The following is a 17,488-nucleotide window of genomic DNA, read 5'->3' on the forward strand; positions in this document are numbered from 1 at the left end:
AGGGTCTTCCCTGGGGGGCATGCAGCAGTGTTAATATACTGGGCATTAGCAATAGAGACGCTGCCTCTTAGCAGTTGGCTAAGTTAGCACTGTGTTCGAAGCCACAGCACTGAACATGTGCCTTAAAGGAATCCTTCACTGGGAAGCATGCTGCGGTATACATTGTTATCATGGGATTTCAGGCTGCGGGTACTGAACACGTGATTAAAAGAAGTCCATCACCGTAGTGCATGCACTGTATGGGGTTTCAGGCATTGAGCATGCGCACAGCGGAGACAGTGCCTCAACAGCTCTCTCTTTGCGGCTACAGCACTGAACACGTGCCTAAAAGGAATCCTTCCCTGGAGTGTAAAGCTACTGGGCATGGCCATTAGAGAGAAGTGCTCTACTCGGGGTTTGAGGCCCTGCTACTAAACGCATGTCCGAAAGGAATCTTTCATTGGAGAGCATGCGTAGTAGAAAGTGTGCAGATATTAGACATGCGCATTAGAGAGATTTCGTTTCGGTTTTTTTGAAGCGAAGCTACTGAACGCATGCCCAGTAGGAACCGTTCACTGCGAAGCATGCGCAGTATAAAGTGTGAAGCTACTGGGCATGCGCAGTGGGGATCCTGCCCAGCTCATTGCCCTCCTTATCTGCAGACCTGGGAGTGGGAAGGTCAGTGGTTTAATATTCCCCTTCATTTCAGCAACACACCCATTAAGATCTAGGAAGGAGTGTTTCTTCCCCAGATATCTCCCTTTCTCGTCTTTTCACACTCCTGCTCTCCCCGGGCCCTCCTTTTCTGGCCTCGCCCTTTGCCTGTCTCTGGGCCTTCATCTTCTCAGAGGTCTTCCTCACGGTCACTTACACTCCTCAGCACCCTGCCTGTTCTTTTTATTCTATTTTATCTTGCAGAAAAGAATCATTGCAAAGCTGTCCATGACACTGCACAAAAACTATCTCTATAGGGGCAGATACTACTAAAAGGGCACCACAAGCCCAGCAAGCTAGGTCAGCATCCTCTCCATTCTGGTGGTCTTCAGAGTGCACTCACACTCTCTTTCTTGTCTTTACCACAACCCTGTGGTATCTGGGCTGTGGTGGTTCCCAAAAATTCCTCTGGAGCAGTGTAGGAGGCAGATGGCGCACGAGCACCCTCTCGGGCCGCAACCACTGCACTCCGCGTATGGAGAAGAGAAAGAGAAAAAGAAAATGGCCACCGGCCGTGCGCGTGGGTCCGTGTGCACCCGATAGATGCACACGCAGCAGCGTTCCTTCACTCCGATGCCGTCGGAGCGGAGGATGGCTCCGTGTCCGCCCTCGTCGCCAGTGTTACGGGCCTTGGGGCGTACCAGGGCCTCACTCGCACACATGCACATGCATGCAGGCAGGCACACAGAGAGTGGACGCCGGAGACGTGTGTCTGCTCCGGTCGCCGGCGCGAACTGCCGGTGCACCGCCTTTATTATTCACTACACATGCGCGAACCTCGATGCGGCTCGCGCATGCGAATACACTTGAAATTGCTACGCAACATGGGCCATCCTTTTCTGGCCTCGCCTCTCGCCCTCTGCCTGTCTCTGGACCTTCATCTTCTCAGAGGTCTTCCTCACGGTCACTTACACTCCTCAGTCCCCTGCCTGTTCTTTTTATTCTATTTTACCCTGCAGAAAAGAATCATTGCAAAGCTGTCCATGACACTGTACAAAAACTATTTCTATAGGGGCAGATACTACTAAAAGGGCACCACAAGCCCAGCAAGCTAGGTCAGCATGAGCCAACAAGATAGGTCAACAGGAGCCCAGCAAGCTAGGTCAGCATGAGCCGAGCAAGCAAGGTCAGCATGAGCCCAGTAAGCTAGATCAGCATGAGCCCAGTAAGCTAGGTCAGCGTAAGCCCAGCAAGCTATGTCAACGTAAGCCCAGCAAGCTAGGTCAGCATGAGCCCAGCAAGAAAGGTCAGCATGAGCCCAGCAAGAAAGGTCAGCATGAGCCCAGCAAACTAGGTCAGCACGAGCCCAGCAAGCTAGGTCAGCACGGGCCCAGCAAGCTGGGTCAGCATGAGCCCAGCAAGCTGGGCCAGCATGAGCCCAGCCAGCTACGTCAACATGAGCCCAGCCAGCTAGGTCAGCACGAGCCCAGCCAGCTAGGTCAGCACGAGCCCAGCAAGCTAGGTCAGCACGAGCTCAGCACGAGCCCAGCAAGCTAGGTCAGCACGAGCCCAGCCAGCTAGGTCAGCAAGAGCCCAGCCAGCTAGGTCAGCACAAGCCCAGCTAGCTAGGTCAGCACGAGCCCAGCACGCTAGGTCAGCATGAGACCAGCAAGCTAGGTCAGCTTACACATGTGGGCCTGTCTGTGAAAGGGCCATTTATATCCCAAACCTAGGAGGCCTATCAAATGTACTAAATTCTTTAAGTGAGGTGAGAAATTGTGGGGGGCCTCATATGGGATGTGGCCCTTATATGGGGGGGTGGCTTGCCTGGTGGGTTTGGTCTAAGATCTGATGAGCGTGGCCTAAAGAAGAAAGTGTAAAAATGCACATGGTGGTCTGGCCTGCATAATTAACTGCATGTCTGCAAGTGTGTGATCCTGGGCAAATCATTTAAATTCATTGGGCCTCATTACGAGAATGGAGGTAGCCATGCCGCTTTTAGCGGCATGGTTACCCCCATACCGGCTACCGGGTCCGGGTTCCAGGAATAGGGAATTACTGGCTCATTCTGACCTTGGAGGGCTCGGTAATTCCCTCTACCGGGACCCGGACCCAGTACATCCCCATTCCCATTTGAGCCCCCATAGGGCTAAATGGGAATGGAGAGGATGCTAACAGCGGGCCCATTAATGATCGGCCCGTTGTTAGCATCCTGGTCTGCTAGCGGTCCCGCTAAGGACGCCTGGTCTGGCCAGGCGTCCAGAGCGGGACCCGCTGCAGACCTCGTAATGAGGCGGCCCGGAATGAAAGGTGCCGGTCCCTTACCGTCACCGTTCAATCCGTGGCCGCCTTCCTCGTATTGAGGCCCATTGTGTCTTATCTGCAGCTTTGTAAGTGATTCTGAGTGCCTTCATAGCTTATGTTAATATATCATGCCATTATTAAAAAAACAACTAAAGACTTTGGAGTTGTTCCATATATAATAATAGAGCAATTTAGGTATTTTGTACCACACATTTATTTGCCAATTGGCTTACCTATAGCAAATTATTCTAAAGTCGCTTCCATGGTGCCTCCAAGTTTCAAAGACAGATGATGCTCGTTGAAATGTCCTTTTCTGTGAAGTCTCCTCTGTTGGTGCAATCCATGTGCAAAATAGGAGGTTTGCATGCATTTTGCCACAGAGCGCCTGGACAGACCTCCTGCATCTGTAATGTGCCTGCAGTTTTATTCTTTTGGCTATGTTGCCAAAATAATGTAGCTTGGTGTGGGCGGTTTTGGGGTGTGAATGAGCTTCTATGGCATTGCTCCTTCACACCAGACGTAACTGAGACATACAAACACTCCAACATCTGTCAGTGCTGCGTCCATTCCACCCACTCCTACAAGCATGTACATAGTTACATCTGTATTTCTCCCTGTCTACAAAATCTCCAAAAGCAGGTTATGCCATAAACGCATATGAAATATCTGGGAATTCTACTGCGCATGCACACAAACATCCAGTGCATTACTTCTTTCCAAGGAAACTTGGGCTGAGTGATTTAAATGTACCCTTTAGAAGCAAGACATGGACAAAGGAATGTCCATCCAACCGAATCTCTAGGTGTCAAAACAGATTTCTTCCTAAATGCTCTCTAGCGACACACACCGTTTAGTTTAGTTTAGTTTCTTTAGTTGTACCACGCACTGAACCCTCAGGTAACCGGGCACCAAAAAAACTTGTCACAAATAGTTTACAACAACAACAAAAACAACAAGTACAACAATAAGTGCAGGTCGACCATGACATAAGGGTCGAGATTTACGAAAATCAGTACTGCAACAATCTGCTCGCTTCCTGCTTGTACAAAAGCATCCAAACACATCACAGCCCGCCTCAACACGATACGCAGTGAGTCAGTAGCCATGTGCGGTTGATCACATCATGTTCTGCCTATATACACATATGACCATATCGTGTCACCTCACCAACTTATGAGCCCACGTCTACCTGTTTACTGCGGCGGGCACCCCTCACAACAACTCTACACAACTGTGTTGCCTCCCCCACACAATGCAAGCTGTGATGTGATGGACAATCTGATGTTATTCCCACCATAATCTTTACCCACTTATCTTTCAACTTTTTGTCTGTGCCAAGGTAAATGGGCTGATATTCGCAATACAAATCTGAAAAATCTGAGCGTGTTAAAGCACCTGTGGTAGAGTTCTGAACAGGCACATAGTTTCATCTCTGCTCGGAATACCCGAATATATGTATCTTATGAGATAGAGAAAATATCAATACAGAATTGTGTATATACTGAGTATTAAAATGTAGCCCCTTAAATAGTTGGTGAGTAGGTGGGTATCATCGGACCCCACGCCCTTGTCAGCACAGCAGGCTACCCAGCCACATTTGCATATGCCCCCCCTCCCTTGGTGCAGCAGCCGTCACTAGCCAGCTCGAGCCCCACTGATGGCAGACCCTGTATTATGCACAGGAGCCCGCTATTAGGGGGTAACGTGGATAAGATGCGCTGGCCGCCCTCCCTCCCGCCATCCACCCACCCTCCTAGTCCTCCCCAGGTACAAAGTACCAAGCCATTACCAGTGACTGCGTGAGGAACACTTGTCTCTAAAGGGGGGGGGGGCATTATTTGCCTTTATTTGTTAAGGAATGCAGCAACCCACCCACCCATGCCTGTTTCCAGATAAACATGTACATGTGTGTTTCTTCCAGGCAGCTGTGACTGACAGAAGTGCTGTCCAGCGCTGTGGCTGGGTGGCACTACTGTCAGTCACTGCTGCCTGACTCAATCATTGCGGCGGTCTGATCACTGATAATATCCTGCCGCGGCCTGGTGGGACCGGGGAGGCCCCGGCAGGGTCCCGGCTCAGCCCCACTTTTTGGAGACTGCCTGGCCTCGGCCCGGGCTGAAGGCAGCCCACTTAAAGCACTGAATGTACTACCCACTTAAACCATTTTAGGAAATGATGGCTCGAGATGCCTGTGTCTGGAGAAGGCTCCCCTCAGTTGAGGAGTGTGGTGGTAATGCAGGGCAGCGTGTGGAGGACACGCAGGAAGTAACCTTGCTTCTTCTGGCATTGACCCTCACATCCTTGCCTGTTCCCAAATCCATAGCGGCCACGCCTGCAAGAAAAGGTAGCAAAGCCCATACCACGCATTATCCATAATTCTTTTGTCCATGCAGTTCCTGACAAACACCGTTCTGGCCAGAATTCCTTTTTTTCTGTTGCAGGACTACCAGTCCCAGAAGCCTATACAACAACTAAAGTCATTCCCCCTGCATACTGAATCCACCGGCTTAACAAGTAATTAAGAAATGAAATCACCAGCCAAATGGAACGTCCAAACAGCAGTGAACTCACGCTATAGTTTCTTGCTCCGACAGGGCATTTTTAATGGCGGTGAACGCTCAATGTTCCTTCCCCGTCCATGTCCACGCCACATCATTTCTGGTGAGCGCCCTCAGTGGTTCCGATAGGGAGGCTAGATCTTGGATGAAGCGGCCACAGTAATTAACCATCCCTAGGAAGCTTCTTACTTCAGCTGGGGACGCTGGTGGGGGGCATCTCTGATGTCTTTCACCTTCTCCGGATCCGGGGAAATCCCACCAGCGTGAAATATGAATCTGAAAAATTCAAGCCTGTCCCTCAGAAATTCGCATTTCTCCTTATGTAGTGTCAAACCTACACTGCATACTCTCTCCAGGGTATGCTCGAGGCGCTTCAGATGTTCCGCTTCTGATTTTGCAAACACTAGGATGTCATCTGACATGTTGATGACCCCTTTTAGTCCTGATAATGCCCCCTGATGGCATTTTGAAAGACCTCTGCTGCGGACGAGATCCCGAAGATAAGTCTTTTGTATTGATACAACCCCTCATGGGTCGCAAAGGTCGTAATATACCTGAACTCGGGGTGGAGTTCCAACTGGTGGTAGCCTGACCTCAGGTCCAGCTTCGAGAAGACCCTAGCTCCCTGGAGCTCTCCCACGATGTCATCTAGGGTTGGTGTGAGATGGCGTTCTCGTTTGATCGCTACATTGGGCAGCCTCATATCTACGCAGATGCGTAATGCCCCCGGTTGTTTCGGCTTCGGGGCCACCACAATTGGGGAGACCCAGGGAGTGGGTCCATCTACCCTCTCGATAATGTCCTTATCCACCAGTGACTGTAGTTCTTTCACCACTTGTTCCCTGAGATGAAAAGGGATACGCCGATGTTTAAGCGCAGTCGGCCTCACGGACTCGTCTATGTGCAACCGTATAGGCTCTGCCTTGAGCTTTCCGATGCCAGTGAATATCTTCTCAAAACGCTGTAGTAGGCGGTCCAGATCTGTGAAGTACACAGCAAGGGTGAAGTGTACAATGTTAAGCGCTTCCGACGCGGCACAGCTTAGGAGGGAGTGGGGGCTCACGCTGGTGACGAAAAATCTCGCCTTTATTCTGTTTTGACCATGAGAGACCGGGGCCACAAACACTCCCTGGATGGGAAGAGGTGTGTCCTCTCCGAATGCGTAGATCCGTGCTGTGGAAGTCGTCAGCCTTGGTGGGCCAGGAAGAGCATTGTAATGTTTTGTTGCAAGTACGCAGACGGACGCCCCAGTATCTATGAGGACCGGAGTTGGCATCTCGCTGATGTTAACGGTGCATTTGGGTTGTCGACGGTCCCCAGGGCCTTGCGCAATGCTTGAAATGAAAAATATTTCATCATCTTCCTCCTCCTCTTCCACGATATTGAGATCTTGCATGCCTTGTTCGACAGAGGACACGCCCCTTACTCCCCCAGCGACACCTCTGGCGACTCTCTCTGGTCCTCTCAAGACTGTAACTGGCGTCGTTGCCCTGCACACTCTCGCGTAGTGTCCCGTTGTGCCGCATCGACCACAGGTCCTTGCCTTTGCTGGGCACTCTCCCGCATGCGGCAGATCGTATCCACAGTATGAACACGATGAGACATTCCCTTGCGTCGTGGGCCCTTCACTTCTCTTTGGTGTCCATCTTGCCTTCCCCATGGCCGAGCATCCGATGGCGTATGCCTCTTCCTCTTTCCTGGAGCATGTAGCAGCGTCCATTTTCGCCCCTCTTGCCTCCGCCAGTTCGTACACTGTCCCCATGTCCAGAATTTGCTGCAGAGTCAGTCCGGGCTCCCTGAGCACTTGTCGCCTCAGTTTACCGGAGCAGCAACCTTGCAGCAGTTGGTTACGAACCATATCTTCCTCGTTGACCCATCTGCAGGAGCTCGCTAGTTGTCTCAGACGAGCGCAAAACTGGTCCAGTAATTCCTCTTCTAATTGTTTCTCCGCACCCATGACAAACCTGTCGAAGTCAACGTTCGCCATAGGAAGGAAGTGGTCACGGAAAGCTTGCTTGACCGCATCATAATTCGCTGCTGGAATATTGAGAGTGTCATAGATGCGTTGAACCTCGGTCCCTGCAGAATAGACCATGATGGCAATCTTCGCCTCATCTTCCGTTTCCCCCGATGCTCTAAAAAACATTTCCAGCTTCTTAACCCATGTGATCCACTTCGGCCCTAACTTGGATGGGGGGCCCGTGGTGTCAAATTCAGGCATAGGCGCTAGGGTACTGTGCATTCTGCGAGGAATTGGAGCGACAGCATTTTCTTCCTCCTCTCCTTCTTCCCCCATGGTGTACTCACAGTGGTCCTTCTCTGGTAAGAGCCGAGGTAACTGGTGGTCTTCAGAGTGCACACACACTCTCTTTCTTGTCTTTACCACAACCCTGTGGTATCTGGGCTGTGGTGGTTCCAAAAATTCCTCTGGAGCAGTGTAGGAGGCAGATGGCGCACGAGCACCCTCTCGGGCCGCAACCACTGCACTCCGCGTATAGAGAAGAGAAAAAGAAAATGGCCGCCGGCCGTGCGCGTGGGTCCGTGTGCACCCGATCGATGCACACGCAGCAGCGTTCCTTCACTCCGATGCCGTCGGAGCGGAGGATGGCTCAGTGTCCGCCCTTGTCGCCAGTGTTACGGGCCTTGGGGCGTACCAGGGCCTCACTCGCACACATGCACACGCATGCAGGCAGGCACACAGAGAGTGGACGCCGGAGACGTGTGTCTGCTCCGGTCGCCGGCACGAACTGCCGGCGCACTGCCTTTATTATTCACTACACATGCGCGAACCTCGATGCGGCTCGCGCATGCGAATACACTTGAAATTGCTACGCAACATGGGCCATCCTTTTCTGGCCTCGCCTCTCGCCCTCTGCCTGTCTCTGGACCTTCATCTTCTCAGAGGTCTTCCTCACGGTCACTTACACTCCTCAGTCCCCTGCCTGTTCTTTTTATTCTATTTTACCCTGCAGAAAAGAATCATTGCAAAGCTGTCCATGACACTGCACAAAAACTATTTCTTTAGGGGCAGATACTACTAAAAGGGCACCACAAGCCCAGCAAGCTAGGTCAGCATGAGCCAAAAAGCTAGGTCAACAGGAGCCCAGCAAGCTAGGTCAGCATGAGCCCAGTAAGCTAGATCAGCATGAGCCCAGTAAGCTAGGTCAGCGTAAGCCCAGCAAGCTAGGTCAACGTAAGCCCAGCAAGCTAGGTCAGCATGAGCCCAGCAAGAAAGGTCAGCATGAGCCCAGCAAGCTAAGTCAGCACGAGCACAGCAAGCTAGGTCAGCACGAGCCCAGCAAGCTAGGTCAGCACAGGCCCAGCAAGCTGGGTCAGCATGAGCCCAGCAAGCTGGGCCAGCATGAGCCCAGCCAGCTAGGTCAGCACGAGCCCAGCCAGCTAGGTCAGCACGAGCCCAGCCAGCTAGATCAGCACGAGCCCAGCAAGCTAGGTCAGCACGAGCTCAGCACGAGCCCAGCAAGCTAGGTCAGCACGAGCCCAGCAAGCTAGGTCAGCACGAACCCAGCAAGCTATGTCTGCACGAGCCCAGCAGGCTAGGCCAGCACAAGCCCAGCAAGCTAGGTCAGCAGGAGCCCAGCAAGCTAGGCCAGCATGAGCCCAGCAAGCTAGTCCAGCATGAGCTCAGCCAGCTAGGTCAGCACGATCCCAGCTAGCTAGGTCAGCACGAGCCTAGCAAGCTAGGTCAGCATGAGACCAGCAAGCTAGGTCATCTTACACATGTGGGCCTGTCTGTGAAAGGGCCCTTTATATCCCACACCTAGGAGGCCTATCAAATGTACTAAATGCTTTAAGTGAGGTGAGAAATTGTGGGGGGGCCTCATATGGGATGTGGCCCTTATATGGGGGTGTGGCTTGCGTGGTGGGTTTGGTCTAAGATCTGATGAGCGTGGCCTAAAGAAGAAAGTGTAAAAATGCACATGGTGGTCTGGCCTGCATAATTAACTGCATGTCTGCAAGTGTGTGATCCTGGGCAAATCATTTAAATTCATTGGGCCTCATTACGAGAATGGAGGTAGCCATGCCGCTTTTAGCGGCATGGTTACCCACATACCGGCTACCGGGTCTGGGTTCCAGGAATAGGGAATTACTGGGCCATTCTGACCTTGGAGGGCTCGGTAATTCCCTTTACCCGGACCCGGTACATCCCTATTCCCATTTGAGCCCCCATAGGGCTAAATGGGAATGGAGAGGATGCTAACAGCGGGCCCATTAATGATCGGCCCGTTGTTAGCATCCTGGTCTGCTAGCGGTCCCGCTAAGGACGCCTGGTCTGGCCAGGCGTCCAGAGCGGGACCCGCTGCAGACCTCGTAATGAGGCGGCCCGGAATGAAAGGTGCCGGTCCCTTACCGTCACCGTTCAATCCGTGGCCGCCTTCCTCGTATTGAGGCCCATTGTGTCTTATCTGCAGCTTTGTAAGTGATTCTGAGTGCCTTCATAGCTTATGTTAATATATCATGCCATTATTAAAAAAACAACTAAAGACTTTAGAGTTGTTCCATTTATAATAATAGAGCAATTTAGGTATTTTGCACCACACATTTATTTGCCAATTGACTTACTTATAGCAAATTATTCTAAAGTCACTTCCATGGTGCCTCCAAGTTTCAAAGACTGATGATGCTCGTTGAAATGTCCTTTTCTGTGAAGTCTCCTCTGTTGGTGCAATCCATGTGCAAAATAGGAGGTTTGCATGCATTTTGCCACAGAGCGCCTGGACAGACCTCCTGCATCTGTAATGTGCCTGCAGTTTTATTCTTTTGGCTATGTTGCCAAAAAATGTAGCTTGGTGTGGGCGGTTTTGGGGCATGAATGAGCTTCTATGGCATTGCTCCTTCACACCAGACGTAACTGAGACATACAAACACTTCAACATCTGTCAGTGCTGCGTCCATTCCACCCACTCCTACAAGCATGTACATAGTTACATCTGTATTTCTCCCTGTCTACAAAATCTCCAAAAGCAGGTTATGCCATAAACGCAAAAGAAATATCTGGCCATTCTACTGCGCATGCACACAAACATCCAGTGCATGCACACAGACATCCAGTGCATTACTTCTTTCCAAGGAAACTTAGGCCGAACGATTTAAATGTACCCTTTAGAAGCAAGACATGGACAAAGGAATGTCCATCCAACCGAATCTCTAGGTGTCAAAACAGATTTCTTCCTAAATGCTCTCCGGCGACACACACCGTTTAGTTTAGTTTAGTTTCTTTATTTGTACTGCGCACCGAACCCTCAGGTAACTAGGTGCCAAAAAAACTTGAGCAAATGTTAGAAATAGTTTACAACAGCAACAAGGACAACAATAAGTGCAGGTCGACCATGGCTACATAAGGGTCGAGATTTACGAAAATCAGTACTGCAACAATCTGCTCGCTTCCTGCTTGTACACAAGCATCCAAACACATCACAGCCCGCCTCAACACGATACGCAGTGAGTCAGTAGCCATGTGCGGTTGATCACATCATGTTCTGCCTATATACACATATGACCATATCGTGTCACCTCACCAACTTATGAGCCCACGTCTACCTGTTTACTGCGGCGGGCACCCCTCACAACAACTCTACACAACTGTGTTGCCTCCCCCACACAATGCAAGCTGTGATGTGATGGACAATCTGATGTTATTCCCACCATAATCTTTACCCACTTATCTTTCAACTTTTTGTCTGTGCCAAGGTAAATGGGCTGATATTCGCAATACAAATCTGAAAAATCTGAGCGTGTTAAAGCACCTGTGGTAGAGTTCTGAACAGGCACATAGTTTCATCTCTGCTCGGAATACCCGAATATATGTATCTTATGAGATAGAGAAAATATCAATACAGAATTGTGTATATACTGAGTATTAAAATGTAGCCCCTTAAATAGTTGGTGAGTAGGTGGGTATCATCGGACCCCACGCCCTTGTCAGCACAGCAGGCTACCCAGCCACATTTGCATATGCCCCCCCTCCCTTGGTGCAGCAGCCGTCACTAGCCAGCTCGAGCCCCACTGATGGCAGACCCTGTATTATGCACAGGAGCCCGCTATTAGGGGGTAACGTGGATAAGATGCGCTGGCCGCCCTCCCTCCCGCCATCCACCCACCCTCCTAGTCCTCCCCAGGTACAAAGTACCAAGCCATTACCAGTGACTGCGTGAGGAACACTTGTCTCTAAAGGGGGGGGGCATTATTTGCCTTTATTTGTTAAGGAATGCAGCAACCCACCCACCCATGCCTGTTTCCAGATAAACATGTACATGTGTGTTTCTTCCAGGCAGCTGTGACTGACAGAAGTGCTGTCCAGCGCTGTGGCTTCCTGACTCAATCACTGATAATATCCTGCCGCGGCCTGGTGGAACTGGGGAGGCCCCGGCAGGGTCCTGGCTCAGCCCCACTTTTTGGAGACTGCCTGGCCTCGGCCCGGGCTGAAGGTGGCCCACTTAAAGCACTGTATGTACTACCCACTTAAACCATTTTAGGAAATGATGGCTCGAGATGCCTGCGTCTGGAGAAGGCTCCCCTCAGTTGAGGAGTGTGGTGGTAATGCAGGGCAGCGTGTGGAGGACACGCAGGAAGTAACCTTGCTTCTTCTGGCATTGACCATCACATCCTTGCCTGTTCCCATATCCATAGCGGCCACGCCTGCAAGAAAAGGTAGCATAGCCCATACCACGCATTATCCATAATTCTTTTGTCCATGCAGTTCCTGACAAACACCGTTCTGGCCAGAATTCCTTTTTTTCTGTTGCAGGACTACCAGTCCCAGAAGCCTATACAACAACTAAAGTCATTCCCCCTGCATACTGAATCCACTGGCTTAACAAGTAATTAAGAAATGAAATCACCAGCCATGAACGTCCAAACAGCAGTGAACTCACTGAATATCAGAGGTGGCAGCTTGGTCGCACACCAGAGAGACTCATTCAACTGTTATGCATAGAAAGGGGGCAGGCCTGGATTGGGGTTTTGAAGCCTCCAGGTGCTGTGGTCTAATGCCGGGGGAACGCGTAAACCCGGATTGGCTCCGGAAACCAGACGAACAAAGCAACCAATGGAATGGGGAGGAAAAGGGAAAGGACGGCAAAGACAGTGCAGGGGAAATAAAAACTGTACAAGAGCTAAAAAGAGTGAAGGGTGGAGTGGAAGCAGACTGAGAGACCCGGTGGAAGTAAGATGGAGCGGAGCGTTGCACAGATTGTTTTGGAGATTTTTGTAGGTGTGGTGATGGTAGTGAGAGATTGATCAGGTGAATGTGGTGATGAATTAGTAAGTGTATTGTAGACTGAGAGGGTCCAGATATAGAGTAGTAGATCATTTGAGTGAAAATAAATGGTGTGACTGAGAGTGAAATGAGTGTGAGAGCAGAGTGGAGAGGGGAGAGTAGAAAGACAGGGAAGAGCAGACTTGAGAGGGGCGAGGAGAGTAGTTTATAGTAGAGTATTGAGAGGCAAGAGGTGAGTATAGAAGAGTGAAGAGAGAGTGAAAAGTGGCTGGACAGATGAGAGAGAGTGGGAATACAACGGGAGGGAGTGAGACAGAGGGAGAGTAGAATCGAGGTAGCAGGGAGTTCAGGGAGAGGAGACAAAAGGAGTAACTAAGGGAGTGCATGAACCAGAGTTTCTGACATTGGCACATTAGAAACATTCCCTCCTCATTTTCCCATTGAGATACCATGGGGAATCTTAAGTGATTGCACCCCTATACAATCCCCACATATAGATGAGGCCTTTTGCCTCACGGATAGCTAGCTTTTGATGGTAGGTGTAACTGATCACTATTTGGAAAGCCAGGGGTTTAGGGGTGCCTGGGTTAGGATGGTGGGAACCATTTCATCCTCATAAAACGGCTCCACGATACCCTTGGTATCTCGGGAGCAGGCACTGGACTGGCTGACCTCCTTCCTCACTGACCGTCCCTACCAGGTCCTCCTGGGCTCTTTTTCCTCTCCTAGACCTATCTCCACCTGTGGTGTTCCCCACTGATCTATAATCTATAAAGCTCCGTTTGCTCACCTTATTTCCACTTTCTCCCCTCACTTCCAGTGTTATGCAGATGACACCTAACTCTTCTTCAAACTTCCCTCGGATGCTCCCCCTTTTTCCTCGACCATTCCCGACTGCCTATCTGCTATCGCTATCCAGTCCTGGTGTGCCTCCAGTGAACTCTATCCTAAATGCCAGCAAGCCTTATATCCTTCCTAATGGGACTCCCACTCCCTCCTCCATTCACCCTGGCCGCCCTCAATGGGCTCTCCCCTTCTCCTGCATCTGTAGCCAGAAACCTTGGAGTCATCTACGACTCATCTCTCCTTCCTCCCTCACATCTCGGACCTTGCCAAGACGTCCAATGTTCAACTCCACCTCCTCATAGTTATCCTTCCTTTCCTCACTTTTCCCCAGAAGCTCAATGTCTCTAGAGCTCTGGTAGTCTCTAGGCTTGACTACTGCAACAGCCTCTTTCTTAATCTACCCTCTTCCTCTATTCGCCCCCTCCAGCTTGTCCAGAATAGGGCTGCAAGACTTATCCTTAACCTCAAGCCCAGGGACTGTATCTCTTTAGCCCTAAAATCCTTCCACTGGGTCCCGGTTGCTGCAAGGATCAAATTTAAATCCCTGCATCATCCATAAGGCTGTCTGGGGCCAAGGACCAATCTATCTACAACTTACCCTCACCAAATACTTTCCTTCCAGATCCTTACGCTCCTCCGGCTCCAACTCTCTGCGTGTCACGTGCTTTTCTAAGCAGCAAGCTGGTGGCAGATCTCTCTCCTCGGCTGGCTCCCTCCTCTAGAACAGCCTCCCCCCTCCTCTGTCTTGAGCCGGATCCCTCAAATTCCGGAAGCTCCTCAACGCTTTCCTCTTCACATCCTCCTTCCCCCCTCTCACTCTTGTGCTAATACCCCACAGTAGCTGAGATTTGTGGCCTGGGACTTTATGTGCCCTTCTGGGACCTCCCTTCCCCCAATCGGCTTCAGCCTTCCACACCATCCCAACACTTGCCTTCCGGCACCCACTTGCTTGTGTTTTCACAGGCCTGCACTTATTAATGGCAGGCGATCACTCTGTACTAAGCAATCTCTGCCAGGCACTTACTGTTGCACAGAACAAACTCCTTGGCACTTCTCTCCGTGGAACACTTACCCCCACCCCCTATCCCTGTCACTCTCTCTCTCTTTCTCTCCCTGCACTTGCATGTTCTGAATGCTCACAAGGCCTGGTAGGACTGACCCTTACCCCGATCATCTGTTTATTCTTTTGCCTTTGTTCCCATGTTCCCTCTCCTTTTCCCTGTGGGCGCTTTGAAACACAATTTCTTGATATATAAGCACCTTAGAAATGCACAATAAATAAACCCACTGCAGGTTAAGTGAGGGGAGCCCAGTCCTGACCAGAATAAAAACACAATTTGTACACATTTTTAAAAAAGCACAATTCGAAATCTGGGATTTTTGGAAAATACCTGTGACACGTGGTGTCATCATCAGATTGTTTAGAATCCGATACAGGGGTCATCCACAGCCCAGGAAGATCTCAATTACCCTAACAAGTAAGTGAGATACATAGCATCCTGTTTAGAATGTAAATAATGATTACAAACATCATACCTTGTGTGATGGTGAGTAGTAAACCAATCAAAGTGGTCATGCATAAAATGGTGCTCGTACAGTCACCAAAACCTCAAAAGTAACTTTTCCGAAAAAAATGAGTAAACAAACATTGGATTCTAAACAATGAAAAAATGCCCCAGGATACAAAACAATGTCGCTAGGCAACCCTAGTTTGTGGAACTCACCTCCCAATTCTGGAAACAGTGCTAGACTGTCAGGAGATTGTAAACGGAATGACAAACCTCCCTTTTCCGCATATTTAATAGTTAAATCGATTGCACGGTAAACCATGCGTGTTTGTAACATGTGCGCAACAGCAAGGAAAAACACAAAAATAATCAGTCAGCAATTGAGAGGTGCACATAAATGAGAAAAATTATAAGTTCATAAAATAATTAGAGAAATATACATTTGAACAATTTAACAAAGTAAAATATAAAAATAAGGATAAAAATACAGAATAAATGTTGAAAAGGAAAAAAGTCAGATGATGAAGACTGAAAACAAAACACAAAGTATATGGAAGAATGGAACATGTAACTACAGACACAGTTGCTTGAAGCAAATTTAACCCAATAATCTCCATTAAATTGGGAATTAATCCGTGTAATAGCTGAAAGCAAGACACAATATTGTTTGATAAAATATCACCACTTGAGGAATATCAAGAACGGCTCCATCACAAAATACAGTTGTCACATGCAGTACTTGAATGGCATTGTAGTCTGCAGAGCGTGTCTTTGATACAGGGGGCCATGCTCTATACTCTTACTCATGTCTCTAGCAGTACCCTGAATGCATTGCACTGTGCAGAGCTAGCCTATGATACAGGGAGCCATGCCTTATACTCATACTCATGTTGCTAGCATTACCCTGAATGCATTGCACTGTGCAGAGCTAGCCTATGATACAGGGAGCCATGCCTTATACTCATACTCATGTTGCTAGCATTACCCTGAATGCATTGCACTGTGCAGAGCTAGCCTATGATACAGGGAGCCATGCCTTATACTCATACTCATGTTGCTAGCATTACCCTGAATGCATTGCACTGTGCAGAGCTAGCCTATGATACAGGGAGCCATGCCTTATACTCATACTCATGTTGCTAGCATTACCCTGAATGCATTGCACTGTGCAGAGCTAGCCTATGATACAGGGAGCCATGCCTTATACTCATACTCATGTTGCTAGCATTACCCTGAATGCATTGCACTGTGCAGAGCTAGCCTATGATACAGGGAGCCATGCCTTATACTCATACTCATGTTGCTAGCATTACCCTGAATGCATTGCACTGTGCAGAGCTAGCCTATGATACAGGGAGCCATGCCTTATACTCATACTCATGTTGCTAGCATTACCCTGAATGCATTGCACTGTGCAGAGCTAGCCTATGATACAGGGAGCCATGCCTTATACTCATACTCATGTTGCTAGCATTACCCTGAATGCATTGCACTGTGCAGAGCTAGCCTATGATACAGGGAGCCATGCCTTATACTCATACTCATGTTGCTAGCATTACCCTGAATGCATTGCACTGTGCAGAGCTAGCCTATGATACAGGGAGCCATGCCTTATACTCATACTCATGTTGCTAGCATTACCCTGAATGCATTGCACTGTGCAGAGCTAGCCTATGATACAGGGAGCCATGCCTTATACTCATACTCATGTTGCTAGCATTACCCTGAATGCATTGCACTGTGCAGAGCTAGCCTATGATACAGGGAGCCATGCCTTATACTCATACTCATGTTGCTAGCATTACCCTGAATGCATTGCACTGTGCAGAGCTAGCCTATGATACAGGGAGCCATGCCTTATACTCATACTCATGTTGCTAGCATTACCCTGAATGCATTGCACTGTGCAGAGCTAGCCTATGATACAGGGAGCCATGCCTTATACTCATACTCATGTTGCTAGCATTACCCTGAATGCATTGCACTGTGCAGAGCTAGCCTATGATACAGGGAGCCATGCCTTATACTCATACTCATGTTGCTAGCATTACCCTGAATGCATTGCACTGTGCAGAGCTAGCCTATGATACAGGGAGCCATGCCTTATACTCATACTCATGTTGCTAGCATTACCCTGAATGCATTGCACTGTGCAGAGCTAGCCTATGATACAGGGAGCCATGCCTTATACTCATACTCATGTTGCTAGCATTACCCTGAATGCATTGCACTGTGCAGAGCTAGCCTATGATACAGGGAGCCATGCCTTATACTCATACTCATGTTGCTAGCATTACCCTGAATGCATTGCACTGTGCAGAGCTAGCCTATGATACAGGGAGCCATGCCTTATACTCATACTCATGTTGCTAGCATTACCCTGAATGCATTGCACTGTGCAG

The 17,488-nt window shown here is 49.5% G+C and overlaps 1 protein-coding gene across 1 annotated transcript in view; it reads left to right on the forward strand.

Moving 5' to 3' along the window:
* Positions 1-589: 589 nt before the first annotated feature.
* LOC138516974 (zinc finger protein 268-like) overlaps positions 590-17,488 on the forward strand; it is a 109,980-nt gene continuing 93,081 nt past the window's right edge. The window contains exon 1 of the mRNA XM_069632461.1: positions 590-657. The gene's annotated coding sequence lies outside the window, so the exon portion shown is untranslated. The remainder of the gene's footprint in view (positions 658-17,488) is intronic.

Source organism: Ambystoma mexicanum, chromosome 6q, assembly GCF_040938575.1.
Source record: "Ambystoma mexicanum isolate Mex_15411 chromosome 6q, UKY_AmexF1_1, whole genome shotgun sequence".
NCBI classification, from domain to species: Eukaryota; Metazoa; Chordata; class Amphibia; order Caudata; family Ambystomatidae; genus Ambystoma; species Ambystoma mexicanum.